The sequence below is a fragment of the Schistocerca gregaria genome, chromosome 2 (genome assembly GCF_023897955.1).
Source record: "Schistocerca gregaria isolate iqSchGreg1 chromosome 2, iqSchGreg1.2, whole genome shotgun sequence".
NCBI lineage: Eukaryota > Metazoa > Arthropoda > Insecta > Orthoptera > Acrididae > Schistocerca > Schistocerca gregaria.
The window spans coordinates 421544629-421562825 of NC_064921.1; positions in this window are offsets into that span (position 1 = coordinate 421544629).

Genomic DNA, 18197 nt, shown 5'->3' on the forward strand with positions numbered 1-18197 from the left:
AAATAACATTTAATATCTTCCTTTCCGTTTCGGTGCACCTCGCGAGATGTAAACAAAAACAAATTCAGAGAGACAGAACAGAGTCTAAAATATGAGTGCGGGGAGAGGGGGAGGGGGGGGGGGGGAAGCTCGCCCCTGGTATAGAACTCAGATCTTACACTCCCCGGAGAGCCGAGCAGTGGAGTTATGTGCTGGTAGAGCGGGATAATGGAATTTACTCTCTGTGCCGAGCAGCACTGGCGGCTGTAGGAGCTGAGATCTTGTTGTACTTATCTGCGGCGATACACGTAATCTTTTGAAAGGTTCCGCAAATTTGCATTTAGCCGGTGCTGGGACAACAGCTGCGCCACGGCCATTAGCGCCACGTCGATTACCCGCTGTAAATACGAGACCGCTCCCGTTCCCCATCGACCAGGCCGCCGCAAATCCTGGACAAGTGCGCCGGCGAAAACAATATCGGGGGCGGGAGCGCACGCCTCCCCACACCGAGGTGATTCAACACAACCAGACACTTGCTCTTCAAGCGCCTTCTCAACCTCGTTTTGACACTTTGGTCTCCTAATGGAGGTCAAGATTGTAACACTGTACTCCTGGTATCGGTCAGTTCACTTTGTAACCGAGTCTGTTGTTGAGCACCAAATCACAAGGTGCTGGGAATCAATAGTTTCGGTCGAAATTTTTACACTCTGCTCTAGCGAATAACTGATGTAATTAAAATAACGGCCGTCTATAAGCCATCAGTGAGACCTACTAGTATTTAATCGAATGTTAGTCGACCAACTTTCTTCCGATTAGTAATGTTTGTTTACAAGCCAAAAGTAGTCACAAATTTGAAAATACGCAAAAAGTAAAAATAAGGACTAACGAGGCAATTCGCAGAACAATATTTCTCAATTTGTTCTTTCACTGATTACAGTTCGTAAAAAACTTCCGAAATTATCACAAGCAACAACAATTATGGAAGCAACACTGAAATTTATAGCACACATTATTTACTAAAATTCGTGCTACAAAAAGTATTTAACTCTGTAAGAATTCATATCTCACTAAAAATATTAGGTGGCGTAGAATCCGGAAGACCTTCCACATTTTGCCAACCTTTCTGGATTCAATATTTATTCAAATAAGTGATATTTGAAATTAAATGACACAATTTCAGGGACTTTACTGGTCTTCAGTCTATATACATAAAATACACAATAAATAATGTTGCAAAATTCGCTTTTTATTTTACTGTTCTCGGTTACCTGAATACATTTTTCAAATCACCCAGACAGACAAAACCAAATTTTCTGAAATAGCAAACAAACCGTGTCTAGATACGTATAACAAAGTCAGGGCATGGTTAATACACGTGAAGGCCTGTGGCTTGAAAAATGTGTGACCCCTGCCTGCTTCGTGTAAGTCTACTGCACTTCTGTGAAACAAGAATGGGAAAGGTAAGCGAATGTACGTACTTCTACATCAACCATTGTACACATTACATAGTAATATATCTAATGGAACTGTGTTTAAAAGTTACCCTGTATGATAAATACAATAAACTAGAAAGATTACCTCAAAAATGTTTCCATTTCCTCGCTTTCGTTATAGCGAAGTCTATCACATCCTGGAACTCGAAAGAACAGGTTACCTCATGTTCAACTGATAATAAGGCGAAAGCGGAAATGCGTTCTTCTTGCACTGCAGCAGGTATTTTGTTCTTGGCAAGTCTGAAGCATCCTCTCTCAGCAACGCAATTCGGAATTAGTATTGAGAGGAAAGCGGTAAGCAATCATCACATATGGAAAAACGTCACTTAGATCATTTTCAGCCATTGATTTCGACTGGTGAAATGTTTAGCAGCCTTTCGTTCAGAGAACACTTCAAATATTCACTAAAATGAAGAATTCCACAAGGAAAACTTTCTTCATCGGCATCACCTCGGTATTTTCTCAAAGTCTGACTTTGCTGTTAAGAGTTCTTTAGCTTGTTTGTTAAAGATAAAAAAAGTTTGACTACTTCGCATCATTTTTCTTCTCGCTTTTTTAGTTCTGCTTGTAGTATATCAACAACTGGAATAAGTGCCCCATGGAATTTATCACATCCACTCAATTCTTCTCATTCTTGTCTATCAGGAAATCAACTTATTTTGTGTTTCCTTTCGTCGCTGTATTCTTGATGCGCTTGCTTTCTTAAGCTTCTACTCTGATTTTCTTATTGATCAAGAGTTTTCCCTAACACGTCTCAAAAACGGAATAAATTATCGAAACACTTGACATCCGCTAATTAGTTCCAGTCCAGGCTTTTGCAATTGTTTGTTAGTTTCGTCCATTAGAGACAACATGTCATCCAAGAAAATAACGGATATTGCTGTGTCCAAGTGTTTTAGTTTTTTGCGAAGCGATTCTTCCTTATTCCTTGTCGCTGCCTTTCTTTGTCGTTCTCGACAATTCCTTGAAGTGACACGTAAACGGCATCGAAATTCTGTCGAACAACTGATATTGCTTCCTCGAGGCACGACCATCTAGTATCGGGCAACGTCTTAACCTTCATAATAATGTACCAACAATGAACAGAAGACGATTCCTCGGCACCGTTTTGGACAGCGAGGTTAAACGACTTTGAAACAAGATACAAAAAAGATAATGGAATCAGTTCATTTATCTTTGCACGTTAACCCGAATGTTCACCACTCATTGTCACAGGATTACGAACTACAGTCCTAATATTGTATTTTCCAAAGAGATCTAGGATAACCTTCCCGAGATTTTCTCCTGTAATAATATGTATTGGAACAAAACATACAAATCTTTCGTGAACTCTTCCTTCGAAACAATACCTTACTACAAGAGCTAGTTGACTTTCATGTGTTGTTTCTACCGTTGAATCTGCAAATATCCCATAGTATTTTGCTGTTTAAATTTCGCCAACTATTTTACTCAATACCTTATTTCCCAAAAGGGACAAAAAGTACTGTGAGAAAACCGGAACAGAAGAGAATCGAAGCATTTGAGATGTGGTGCTACAGGCGAATGTTGAAAATTACGTGGACTGTTAAAGTAAGCGATGAGGAGGTTCTGCGCATAATCGGAGAGGAGATGGAAACACTGAGAAGGAGAAGAAACAGCGTAAGAGGACGTCTGCTAAGACATCAGGGATTGACTTCCATGGCACTAGAGGGAGCTATAGAGGGCAACAACTGTAGAAAAGGACAGAGATTGGGGTGTATCCAGCAAATAATTGAGGACGTAGGTTGCAAGTGCTACTCTGAGAAGAAGAGGTTGGAAGAGGAGAGGAATTTGTGGCCGGCCGCATCAAACCAGACAGAAGATTGATAACGCAAAAGAAACAAGGATAATAGACCAAGAGATATGAGTCATAAACACTGAGATGCGTGAGTAATTGCTGCATCATGCTTGATGTTTCAATTTACTACTTCTTTACTACTAAGTCTATCCAAAATTCATTTCCAGATATAAGGCACATATACCATTGGATGTACCCTCAAAATTATATTATTGTACAGCACTTATTTCAAGGGAGGAGAGAGGCACACATAGGAGGAGGAGGAGTAGGAGGAAGTGGACAGGGATAGGGGAGGGGGAAGTCGACAGAGAGAGGGGAGACGAGGAGACGAACAGAGAAAGAAAAGAGGAGGAGATGGATAGAGACAGTGGGGAGGAAGAGATAGGCAGAGAGATGGGGGACAGGGAGATGAACAGGCAAAGGGGAGGAGGAAATGGTCAGAGAAAGGGAAGAGGAGGAAATGAAGGGAGGTATGATGAAGTGGACGGAGAGTTGAGGGAGGAGAAGATGGACAGAGAGAGGCGGAGCACGAGATGGAATTGGGGGGGGGGGGGGGGAGGAGGAGATGCACGCAAGGGGAGGACGCAGATGGACAGAGGGGAGAGGAGATTTTGGAGAAATTGGCAAAGAGGGAGGAAAGAGGATATGGACGGAGACAGGAGCAGGAGGAGATACACAGAGAGTAGGGCGAGGAAATGGATTAATAGGATATCGGAATATCTACATAACAAGGCCACGCTGGGTACTCATCTAGTATTTAATAAAAGTGGTAAGATGAACCAGTAAGAAGAATTTAAGGAGACAGATCACAAATATTTATTTCTAGAAGTAAATATTCCTTTGGAACACGGTTATTCAAGTAAGTTTACAAATTACGTATATTAGAAAAAAGAAAGTAATTATATGCCCATTATCAGTTACAAAAATACCAGAGTCGTTTCAAGGGTTTTTAGATCTTGGTTGAGATAAACGGAAGTGTCAGACAGACTTAGATGCAAGCGACAGCTGTAGTGCATTTTAGCTGACGGTGGTCGCTCTGTCGTGTCGGCGAAGCCGGCGGCGCGTTGTGGTCAGTAAAGCCGTCGGCACACGGATCCTGCATTCGAACGCCGAGCGCGTCAAGTTTCTGACTACATAGCGCAGAGAAAGCACGTTGTGCAGATTCTCCGAACTTGCATGGAAATATCTGCCATATCAAATATTCTGAACGTGTGTTTGCATGTAGGCCAATGAGGTGGAAGAAATCCACCTACGTCAGATGACGCCATTTCTCTTCATTGCAGAGTCGTGAGACGCCATTTTGGCGTTCAGTGGAAGCATATATGTATATATACCGTTTCTAAGAGCCAGCGAATTGCGGGTCTCTCGAAAAATCGTCGTTAATTGTTCTATTTGTTCTAATAAAAAGACGGGAAACATCATATTGGTAATAAAGAATTGCACATTATGAAAGTTTGCCATTTCAAGGCAACGGAGAATTAAGGGCCCATTCTTTGTACAATTTGTTATAATTAAATGTTAATTAATAATATACCTACGATTAGAGCTTTCAGGAGACGGTAAGATGCAAACTCTGGTCAGAATGTTTTATGATCGGTGTAGTTTAACGACTATTAGAGACACAGATCAGTAACGTGACACATGACCTGTTGCTGGTTCACCTCACACTGGATCCGAATACGTTTTCCTCTAACTTTCGGGTTTTCTGTCAGATTATAATACTTTATTATTAGTTTAATATAAAAATATTCTATAATATCTTATCTTATGTAAATAAAAGTGCGCTCTTCCTGAGGAGTGATTTTGTCCTACTGGCTTTATCTACAAGGCAGTTTGCACTACTTGCAGTGATATATTTTGTACATTCACGTTTCAAGTTTTGTATTTCATATGTTTTAAAGATTCTGCTTGTGAATAGGAACAGTGATCAAGTAAGAATGACGTTAAAGTTTTACTGTAAAGTGAGAAAGATGGAAACTTTTCATCTTTACATGCACTATTTTTTCTTTTATTGTTATTTTCAAACCTTTACATAAAAGTAGACCGACAACGGCCTATCTACGCCACTCTTCGGCCATAGAAAAATATACATTAAACAAGAAGACATAAAAACAAATGTACATGGAGGATATAAACAGGAGACTTACATATTAAAATAAAGGAAGGCGTTCACGGACGCACTGGTTGTGTAAAAAAGTTCAGCACTATGTACAAACGGAGACACAGAGTTGTACACGTGAACGTAGGATCAATGAAGGAGAAGCACTGATGAACTGATGGGAAGGAAAACACTAGCACTATGGCGACGAACTTCGGCGCACTGAAACTACTGTTTGCACGAAAAAGCCGGGGGCCTTCCATATGGAAGAAGGGAGGGTCATGCATTATTTGAAATGGAACTTTTATAAGTCGACATCCTTAGTGACGAGATGTGGTATTTTTCACCATATACATTGTTGACAGGTATTGAAATATTTATTTATATGTACTACAGACCGAAAAACATGACTAGCATATGGACAAGGGAGGAAATGTGCATTTTAATATACGCTAACGTAGGGATATTATACCTGTTCATTTCGTAAACATTCGTTTGCGAGCCAAATATAGCCGAAAACTGCCGCTAGTGAGCGCTGCTACAGCGTACACCAAGCTGAGGCAGATGTCCGCAGCTCGTGGGTTTCGCGGTCGCGTTCTCGCTTCTCGAGCACGGGGCCCCGGGGTCCCTGTCTCGAGATGACTGAGTGTTTGTGTTGCCCTCATCGTTTCATCCTCATTTATAAACGTGGCGAGATTGGACTGAGTAAAGGTTGGAAATTTGTACGGCCGCTGATAACCGCACAGTTGAGTGCCCACAAGCCAAACATCATCATCATCTGAAGCATATGTACCGTACGCACAAGTCGCATCGTTTGTGTGCGTTGAGCAGCACGTTGAGCTCAACGCACTCATGTCAGCGTTCGAAAGCACGGTCCGTGTGCCGACAGGTTAGCGGCGTCCAGCAGCAACGTGAAGGCAGCGGACGAACTAGCTGCAAACGGCTGACCCCACCTCTCGTGGGCTGTCGGCACGTATTCCGAGGGCAGTGCGTCTCTTTGGTTATTACCAGCGCTGGATGTTCCGCTCAGATGCCTGTCAGGTTGTATCAGTGCTCTTTCAGGACGATCTTTTTGCGTATTCTAGAGCTATGTCTCAGAGTGTGGGCCATAGCTCATATCCTTCTTCTGGCCAGTCACAATACTATCTGTCTTAAACATTTTTGTTCCTCTCACTATCTCCAAATTCTCGCGGTAGGAAGGGAAGAAAGACCCTACGCAGACCTTATTGTGGGCAAAAAGCCTTACTCGACAAGCTCCTTGTCGCAAGTTAGGGATAAATATCCTGTGTCCCGTCCATTTGTTGCCTTCACCTTCGCCTCTAAAATCCCATCCCACTTCAGTGCGATCTTTCCCGCACTTTCTCACCGCAATAGAGGACACAAAAACACTAAAAGTGTTTTTATAGCAAGCATTCTTTTCCTTAGCAAACGGAATATTGCTCACGCTCTATGGCAGCAACTGTTTCCTTCGCCCCATGAGCTGACACTGTACCCCTTCTGTTCAACAGTCCAGAAAACTTGCTGCCTCCCGCGGAGTACTGGGGGTGGGGTGTAACAGGCTGCTGTCCTCAAGTTCAACAAAATACGGTTTTCCATACTAAACACCAAGCCACTTATATTCACAATACACTAATATGAATTTCGTCATTCTGTTTCCACGCATCTAAATGATATCACTAAATTTTCTCCTTATCTGCATTGCCAATGTCTCTGTAGAACACACAGAAATGAAAAACTGAAAAACTGTTGTATTTAAAATGTATTAGAAACTTCTGTCCAAAACAGAGACCACCACAAAACTTTATACATCTTCAGATGGCGAATCTTGTCCTGTTACTGTTTTGACATTACACATAAGAATGTATTTTTTCTTCTGATTTTGGAGGTCCACGTTCGTTATTTTAGTATGAGATCCTCGTCATACTTTGTAACTCATCGTTGTCTCGGTTCATCATCACAAAGTCATCTGCGTAGGATCGGTACTCACGATGACCGTTCAGTTCTTCAACTCTAATGTGCCGCTTGTCCACGTGTTTGATGACACGTTTCAGCACCTGACTGCATAAAATCGTGGATTTTAATTTCGCAGCTAGTTGGATAAGAGGCCACGACTGTAATTCAACAGTTTAAGGAATCATTTCGGCATAACTTCACTTGTAATGTTAATAAAATTATAATACTGAAAACACTGAAATTGACACATTTAACAAAGCCAAATTCCTATCGTCAGACACAGACAATCACAATACCCAGAATACCTCATAAAAGCTACAAATTGGTGAAAAAAAATTGAGGATATGAATCACTTGGCCGGAGCTCTTACTTAAATTGAGACATCCTACACACATCCCATTCAAACACCACGCCACGTATGACGATTGTACGTTGGTTATTGCCAAACTGATCAATGTTTTGGGATATTGAAGTCATTTCCGATATTTTCCATGCAGTTCATTTGAAGAATAAGTATAGAAAACAGTTGGATCAACTAAAATGATAAATGTGATGACAAATGATATTTATACATTTAATTCTGCTGTCACATAGGTAAGCTTCAGAAGTACGTTTCTATAAAGGGTTATTCTGAAGTATCTACATCTACATCAACTCCGAAAAACCAATTAAACGTGTGTGGCAGAGGGTACTTCTTGTACCACTAACTGACACTCCCTTCCCTCTTCCACTCGTGAATAACGATTGGAATAATGACTGTTGGTAGGCGTGCTTAAAACCTTTGATGTCTTCCTTTTCCTCATTGTGGTCATTTCATGAGATTTATAGATTAAGCCCGCCGAGTGGCCGAGCGGTTCTAGGTGCTACAGTCTGGAACCGTGCGACCGTTACAGTCACAGGTTCGAATCTTGCCTCGGGAATGGATGTGTGTGATGTACTTAGGTTAGTTAGGTTTAAGTAGTTCTAAGTTCTAGGGGACTGATGACCTCAGAAGTTAAGTCCCATTGTGCTGAGAGCCATTTTTGTATAGATGTATCCGGGAGGAAGTAGTATGTTGCCCGAGTCTTTCCAGAAAGAACTCTCTCTCTAAATTTCAGTAGTAAACCTCTCTGTGGTGCAAAACGCCTCTCTTGTAGCTTCTGCCGCTGTAGTTTGTTGAGCATTTCTGAAAGCCAACTAAATGAACACGTGATGAAACGTACTGCTCTTCGTTGGGTCTTCTATTATTTATACCCATTAAGGATCCCAGATTGATCACCAGTTCCCAAGAATCGGCCGAATCAAGCGCCTTTTAAGCAACTTTCTGCGTGGATGAGTTACATTCTCTTAAGATTCTTCCTATGAATCTCAGTCTGGCATCAGGTCCTCCAATAACTTTTGTTATGTTTTATTCTACTTCAGCTCTCTCTGTATAGTTATTCCTAGAATGTATACGGTAGAGATTGTTCGCAGCAATTTTTCATCATTAGCGTAGTTGTACACTAGCGGATTTCTTTTGTAACATATGCGCAGTATGTCACATTTATTTACGTTCAGGGTGAACTGCCAGAGCCTGCAAACTTTAACAACCCTCGACAGGTGATCGATTCTATCTTCTGGCGTTGTTACTTTATTACATTTGTGCACCGTCTTAAGGAGCTTCTAACGCTTTCTACTAGATTATCTATAAACATTATAAACAGTAACGGTCGTTTAACACTTCGTTGGTATACTCCGGCAATTACCTCTACAACTGTCGGTTGTGTTCCGTTAAGAGCGATGTCTTGATTTCTATCTACAAGGAAGTCTTGAATCCAATCGCAAATACCCGATGAGTTCGTATTTTTTTTGATAAACGGCAGTGAGGGATGGCGCTAAACGCCTTCCTGCACTCTATAAAGACGGCATTAACCTGAGTGCCTTGTCTACAGCAACTATGGATCTCATGGGGGAACAGAGCGACTTGAGTTTGGTCATATCTGTGTTTGGCGAATTCATGTTGACTTTCACAGAGGAGATTTTTGTTGTGAAAAACATCATGTTTCTTGAGCATAAAACTAGCTTCACGATTCTACAGCAAGATTGATGTCAACGATTTAGGCCTATAATTATGGGTATCTGTCCTACGACTCTTCTGGAAAACGGGAATGACCTACGCTTTTTTTCCTGTCGCTAGGTACTCTTCGTTGCTCCTCCGATCTACGATTTGCTGCAAGAAGGGGAGTAGTACACCCGTGGATATTTTAATTATCAAATACGCCGGGAGAAACTCGAGAATCACAATTTCTTTCACAGATTCTTTATAGAATCTTATAGGTATCTCATCTGGTCCTGACCCCTTTCCTCTACTGAGCGAATTTAGCTGCTTTTCTGTTCCGTGATCACTTATCTCAATATCGGCCATTTCTATGTTCATACTGTACGATGACTGGGAGGAGGGACAGTAGTGAAACAATTTGGGAAGATCGAATTCAGTATTTTAGCCTGTTCTCTGTTAGCTTCCGTTTCGGTACCTGTACGATCACTGAGTGTATGAATACAGGATTTCTAACCGCCTACTGAGTTTTGTAAGACCATAATCTCTTAGTGTTTTTACTCAGCTCGGCTGACAACATTTTACTTTCAGAGTCACGGAACACTTTTCTCATTGCTCTCCTTATGCTCATTTTCACTTCGGTATGCTTTTGTTTGTGTGCTATATTTTTACTTTTCTTAAATCTATGATGAAGCTATCTTTATTTACGTAGTAGTTTTCTAACAAGACTATTACTTTCGAGGGTTTCACAAATTGGCTGTGCGAAAACTAGAAGACGTACAGATAATAAAGACGTCAGTAGGTAATCTCTCCAAACTTCAAACTCAGATTACAGGTTCTCATACGGGCACCTCTTGTGAAGCAGTAAATGTCAATAAGTGTGTACATATCACTGAAGTCGCTGACGTAAGTTGCTTGGGGAGGCACGGCAGCTGCCCACTCTGGATATCCGTTCACCTGGTTGCCTACCTGCAGGCGAGAACTAATTCGATGGGACGGTACAGACCAGACTCTTTGTCTACACGATCTGATACATATGCACTTAGCGCAACTATGCCACTTCGCATATCAGGTATTGAAACTTGGGAACTTGGAGACATACTTTATCCACAAATTTAGCCGTTCCGAAAATGCTTCCAGCCATGTTCGGAAAGCCGACGATTTTGCCCGTTTGGAAGCCAGATAGATAGCTCCGTTTCCGCATACGATAACGAACGATCGCACTGTTTTCCAGTATAATCTCGACAGCTAGTGCTGCCACCTACCATCTGTAAATGGGTATTGCACGTTAACATCAAAAACAGGCGGTGATCATATTAATGTGACTGGACCGTAAAAGTTGTCTTACGTAAACCCGCGGAACGTAGGTTTCTGCGCCATGTGTGGAATCTATTTGGCGTTTGGAACGATTGGTTTTCCACGGGATGGAGTAACAGATTTCTAAGGTACGTATACGCATCATCTAGGTACTGGTGCGACGGGCGGTGTACAGGGAGGTGCGTGTAACGGGAGGGTGGCGGGTTCGCGAAGTTTAAACATCTTGAGTGAGCAGAAGAAGTTGGGCGAACTATTACTACTGCACTAGGTTTGGTAGATTTTTGAGCACTTTGACAGATATTTTAACAGCCGACAAATTAGAACTGAAGAACGGCGTCGTGGCACCACCAAAGGCTGCGTAGTGTGTAATTATTCATATACAAACAGTTTCGGTCAAGTGAACATCTTTAACTTCTGGAATGAGATTTTCACCCTGCAGCGGAGCGTGCGCTGATATGAAACTTCCTGGCAGGTTAAAACTGTGTGCCGGACAGAGACTCGAACTCGGGACCTTTGCCTTTCGCGGGCAAGCGCTCTACCACTGAGCTATCCAAGCACGACTCACGCCCCTTCCTCGCAGCTTTACTTCTGCCAGTACCTCGTCTCCTACCTTCCAAACTTAACAGAAGCTCTCCTGCGAACCTTGCAGAACTAGCACTCCCGAAAGAAAGGATACTGAGGAGACATGGCTTAGCCACAGCCTGGGGGATGTTTCCAGAATGAGATTTTCACCCTGCAGCGGAGTGTGCGCTGATATGAAACTTCCTGGTAGCTCGGGACCTCGAGTCTCGGTCCGGCACACAGTTTTAATCTGCCAGGAAGTTTCATCTTTAACTTCTGATTTAAATTAAAGAAGTTAAAATAAACTTTCCTTGGCCTCAGATATACTGCCTGACAAAAAAGTGAAGAATCCAAAAGACATGGAAGGATGTCAGTATAACTTCTAACGCTAGAACGCATGTCTTCTGGTAACCCTTTCAAATCGGCGCCTGCCATCCGAGAACAAATAATGTAACATGGTTATAAAGGCTTCCAAACTGTCATGGACTAACATAAAGTGAAGCAATAGCAAACTTCGCTGTGAATGTGGAATAAATTTAACTGTTAATACAAGCATTGTTGGGTCTACGCATTGTTACAAAATGTGTTACGTACGAGGTCGATAAATTAAGTAAAATTATATATACTGTCATCCTCCTTCAAAACAAGAGTTTTCACGCAAAAATCGGAGGAACTCCAATATTCGTAAAGAGGCATTTTGTAGTTTTCTGCGGAACGGCTCGACTTGACAAAGAAGCGTGCTGTCTCTGTTAACCAACCCACTGCAAAGTAAACTATTGAAATGAAGCATGAGAAGAAAATGCAGGAGAAGAATCCTTACAAGTCGCTTTCAAACCGTGTCCACCCTTATCAAGCTTATCAAGTTAAATAGAAAATGTGGAGAAGATCCAGCCAAAGGTAGCACATTTCGTCAGGGCATCGTTCACTCGTGATCTGGATGTTTCTTACTACTTCACCTAGCTGAGCCAGTGTCGTGGGGCATTTGAGAAATACGGAGCGCGGCCTGTTCTTGGGGTTCAGCCTTCCTAAAATATGACTTTCTTCCTAGCCTTCGAATATGTCAGTTCTATGGATACCACATTTCTTTTAACCCGCTGCATAAACTTACTGACTCAGAGTTCCCTGTTCACATACTTACTGCCAATAAATTAACTCTTGCAAGGCTCTGGGCGAAATAATCGAGGAAATCGCAGTTCTAAACTCTTTCCATATACTTTTTCTTGTATTGCTTACAAACTTTGTCACGCTTATCATCATTTACTTTAACGACAATAAAAACTGCGTTTCATTGGTAGGACACTTAGAAAATGTAACAGATCAACCAAAGGCACTGCCGAAAATACGTTTGTCCGTCCTCTTCTAAAATACTGCTGTGCGGTGTGGGATTCTGAGCAGATAGGATTGACGGAGTACATTGAGAAAGACCAAAGAAGGGAAACACGTTTTGTGTTATCGCGAAATACGGGAGAGGCTGTCACTGAAATGATACAGGATTTGGGATGGACATAATTAAAACAAAGGCGTTTTTCTTTGCGGCGGAATGTTCTCACGAAATTTCAGTCACCAACTTTATCCTCCGAATGCGAAAATATTTTGTTGACGCCCACTTAGATAGGGAGAAACTATCACCATGATAAAATAAGGGAAATCAGAGCTCGCATGGAGGGATATAGTTATCGTTTTTCCGTGCACTGTGCGAGATTAGAATTACAGAGATTTATTGTGACTGTGGTTTGCTGAACTCTCTGCCAGGCACTTAAATGTGATTTGCAGAGTATCCATGCAGATGTATATGTAAATGCAGTAATCACTCATTTCCACGGCCCATGTTCTGTTTTGAAACTCCATCGCAAAACATCAAAAATCAGCTACGTGATCAACAGAATTCAAGGAAAAATTGAATAATTCATTTAAAATTACTAGTTACGGGTTCTGCAGTTCCATAAAATCGGTATCAATATTCGTTCGCCCAACCTCACTATTGTGACCACTCAAACAAGCTGCGCTATCAAGGGCACTTATTCTTCTACTACTGGTCTGCGACCATTCTTGAATATAATCACTATTCGTTACTAAATTCTGTTCCTGTTCGTTGTCCACGCCCACTAAGTCATTCATTCTATCCAGATAGTGGTTAAAACGGGCTTGCAACCTCAGTATCTGATCCGACGTGTGACAACCCGCGCTCTGTGGGACCTCTATCATCGAATGCAGCACCATTTACAGTATCACTAAGTCAAAAGCAATATTCACTCTGTGTATAATCAACCAATTTGGAAAAACAGGGTAATAATTTCAGTGGAGACAATAATTAGGAACGAAGCTTCACTTGGCAGGAAGAGTCCGAATCATGGAAAAGGTAAAAGAAGTCACGCAACTGTACCCTAACAAATGGCTCAAATGGCTCTGAGCACTATGGGACTTATCATCTAAGATCATCAGTACCCTATAACTTAGAACTGCTCAAACCTAACTAACCTAAACATCACACACATCCATCCCCAGGGCAGGATTCGAACCTGCGAACGCAGCAGTCGCGCGGATCCGGACTGAAGCGCCTAGAACCGCTCGGCCACCGCGGCCGGCGTCCCCTAACAACGTACAGTCACGTGAAGTCTATCGTTATCTAGGACCGGACGCCACAGTGTATGACCGAATCCTTTAACACAGTTTAAATCGCTCTATCGGCACACAGTCTGTAAATGGTACTAGAAAATGACGATATGATCTCATCGAAGCGCAGCACTTCTCTTAATCAGAAGCTTACACAGATTCAAACTTGAGTAGCCACACAACAATAACCGCCGTAATTTCAGACTGCACCACCTCCCGAATCCACACTACTGCAGGTTCGCGATTGATTAGTGTGAGCAACCGGCTCCATAATAAAAACCGCCTTCACAGCTTGCGGGAAGTCTCTTCTCGAGCGAATAAGCAACCACCCTTCCTCACGTGGCTTCGACCAGCGACTAACGCTTTAACTGTTCCGATTTCCGCCGGATAAAAGCTTTCGCGATCACAGAGAGAAGGGAGAACACAAGCCATTAGGAAGTACGGCCAAACTATATCATAGGACTGCTAATACCAACCTCGGCAGATAGCGCAGCACGCTGCACAGCAATAGGCCAGAGATCATTTTAAATATCATTAATTAACTAATTCAAATTCATCTCATGAGGATACACTGACGGATGAAAGCTTTGTATGTAAAAGAATTTACAAGTCAATCTGCAGTCCTACGCGTGGCACAGGGAACTAACTAACTCTTATTGGGTAAACAGATTGAAACCTTGACCACTTTTCCGATGAGTAGTGTGGCCACTTTTCCCTATCAAAAGCTGTTTCGGCATTCGTGCTTCAAAAATGAAATTATCCACCCGGAAGGAACACGAAAGCTACAAGACGGCTTTTAAAAGCTTTTTTTAAAAGTGCTTTATCTGAAAACTACCTTGAGCAGTTTAACAGAGAACCGACTCGTCGCGATAACATATTAGACCTTCTGGTGACAAACAGCCCCGAACTATTTGAAACAGTTAACGCAGAACAGGGAATCAGCGATCATAAAGCGGTTACTGCATCGATGATTTCAGCCATAAATAGAAATATTAAAAAAGGTAGGAAGATTTTTTTTGTTTAGCAAAAGTGACCAAAATCAGATTACAGAGTTCCTAACGGCTCAACACAAAAGTTTTGTCTCAAGTACAGATAGTGTTGAGGATCAGTGGACAAAGTTCAAAACCATCGTACAATATGCGTTAGATGAGTATGTGCCAAGCAAGATGGTAAGAGATGGAAAAGAGCCACCGTGGTACAACAACCGAGTACGAAAACTGCTGAGGAAGTAAAGGGAACTTCACAGCAAACGTAAACACAGCCAAAGCCTTGCAGACAAACAAAAATTACGCGAACCGAAATGTAGTGTGAGGAGGGCTATGCGAGAGGCGTTCAATGAATTTGAAAGTAAAGTTCTATGTACTGACTTGGCAGAAAATCCTAAGAAATTTTGGTCTTATGTCAAAGCGGTAGGTGGATCAAAACAAAATGTCCAGACACTCTGTGACCAAAATGGTACTGAAACAGAGGAGGCCGAAATACTAAATGTCTTTTTCCAAAGCTGTTTCACAGAGGATGACTGCACTGTAGTTTCTTCTCTAAATTGTACCACAGATGACAAAATGGTAGATATCGAAATAGACGACAGAGGGATAGAGAAACAATTAAAATCACTCAAAAGGGCAAAGGCCGCTGGACCTGATGGGATTCCAGCTAGATTTTACACAGAGTACGCGAAGGAACTTGCTCCCCTTCTTGCAGCGGTGTACTGTAGGTCTCTAGAAGAGCGTAGCGTTCCAAAGGATGGGAACAGGGCACAGGTCATTCCCGTTTTCAAGAAGGGACGTCGAACAGATGTGCAGAACTGCAGACATATATCTCTAACGTCGATCAGTTGTAGAATTTTGGAACACGTATTATGTTCGAGTATAATGACTTTTCTGGAGACTAGAAATCTACTATGTAGGAATCAGCATGGGTTTCGAAAAACACGGTCGTGTGAAACCCAGCTCGCGCTATTCGTCCACGAGACTCAGAGGGCCATAGACACGGGTTCACAGGTAGATGCCGTGTTTCTTGGCTTCCGCAAGGCGTTCGATACAGTTCCCCAGAATCGTTTAATGAACAAAGTAAGGACATATTGACTATCAGACCAATTGTGTGATTGGATTGAAGAGTTCCTACATAACAGAACACAGCATGTCATTCTCAATGGAGTGAAGTGTTCCGACGTAAAAGTGATTTCAGGTGTGCCGCAGGGGAGTGTCATATGACCGTTGCTATTCACAATATACGTAAATAACCTTGTGGATGACATCGGAAGTTCACTGAGGCTTTTTGCGGATGATGCTGTGGTGTATCGAAAGGTTGGAACAATGGAAAATTGTACTGAAATGCAGGAGGATCTGCAGCGAATTGACGCATGGTGCAGGGAATGGCAATTCGGTCTCAATGTAGACAAGTGTAAAGTGCTGCGAATACATAGAAAGATTGATCCCTTATCATTTAGCTACAAAATAGCAGGTCAGCAACCGGAGGCAGTTAATTCCATAAATTATCTGGGAGTACGCATTAGGAGTGATCGTCGGTAAAGCAGATGCCAGACTGATATTAATTGGAAGAATCCTAAGAAAATGCAATCCGAAAACAAAAGAAGTAGGTTACAGTACGCTTGTTCGCCCACTGCTTGAATACTGCTCACCGGTGTGGGATCCGTACCAGATAGGGTTGATAGAAGAGATAGAGAAGATCCAAAGGAGACCACGCCGCTTCGTTACAGGATCATTTAGTAATCGCGAAAGCGTTACGGAGATGATAGATAAACTCCATTGGAAGACTCTTCAGGAGAGACGCTCACTAGCTCTGTACGGGCTTTTGTTAAAGTTTCGAGAATATACCTTCACCGAAGAGTCAAGAAGTATATTGCTCCCTCCTAAGTATATCTCGCGAAGAGACCATGAGGATAAAATCAGAGAGATTAGAGCCCACACAGAAGCATACCGACAATCCTTCTTTCCCGAACAGTACGAGACTGGAATGGAAGGGAGAACCGATAGAGGTACTCAGGGTACCCTCCGTCAGGTGGCTTGCGGAGTATAGATGTAGATGTAGATCGTAAGGCACTGTTACTCTACATGTAAGTGAGGTAAAGTGAATAATGTAAATGACTTCAGGCGACTGAAAATCAGGAGAGACTTTACTAAAAATTAACAGAACAAGTTTTCTCAGACGAACACACTGACAGAAGCTGAATATTAGAACTAGTCTGACCACTTACGGAAGGCAGGAGCAGTGTTCATGACAAAAAATACGCAATGGTGAGTTTTCCCGGCCCAGCGACTTCACCTCAGTAGGACTATCCTCCGCCACACACCGTAACGTGCCTTCCGAAACACAGATAAACAACGAGTGTGAGAAAGTCATGAGAATGAGTTTTTATCAATCAAAGCTTTTATTTTCTTCAAACAACAATACTGTGCCGCTCAATGTAGTTGCCTTCGGCAGCTATGCACTGCCGGAGTAGTTGTTCTCAGTCTTGGCAGCAGAGCTGAGAGGCTTCAACTGATAAGGCTTTAACATGTCGGTCACATTCTTGTGGATTTTCTCCAGAATCGCAAAATTACGTGCTTTTATGACTTTTTCGATGTCGATATAAGAAAAAAGTCACAAATCAGGTGAATAAGGGAACTGTGGAACAACAGGAATGCCTTTTAATGTCAAAAATTCCATGATGAAGGTTGCCGAGTGACATGGGGTGTTGCCACGACGCAGCGTCCACATATCCGCAATGTCTGGACTCATTCGATTAAAACTTTTCCCGAGCCTTTCTTTGTAAAAAAGTTGGTTGACTGTTCGTCCTGGGTCAACAATCTCAGGAGAGCACGCACACGTTCGACATTTTCGTCGGTTTTTCAAGTTTAAGGTCTCCCTCATCGAGGTTCTTCTTCGACGTGTTCTCGGCCTACCAAAATTGATCTGTGTCTGCGAAAACTTATGGTCTTGATAGGGAATATTACCCGTAGGCCTGTCTCAACTTTTCAAAAGGTCACCTTCTCGGATTCCGCAGGTTTAACACAAAACTTGATGGAATAACTATGCCACAATTCCGCTGTTCCATCTATATAACTCACAACAGAGATGGCGCTCCCAGATATAACATGATGGCTGTACAGAGCTGAAACTCAGCCTGAGGGACTGAAATATCTATACAAGTGGGGTCTATTGAAGCAGGGGATACAACCCGTCGGATTTGACCAATGACGTCATACAGTACTCATAGATAATAATGTCTCCACTTTCAGCTATAGATAATAAAACAGTTCTGTGTTTCGGACAAGCGCTATTATTGTACATTAAAATAATTGAATGTGAGTTTAAAAGAGATCGCTACATATTGCTCAAAATATTCTTCGT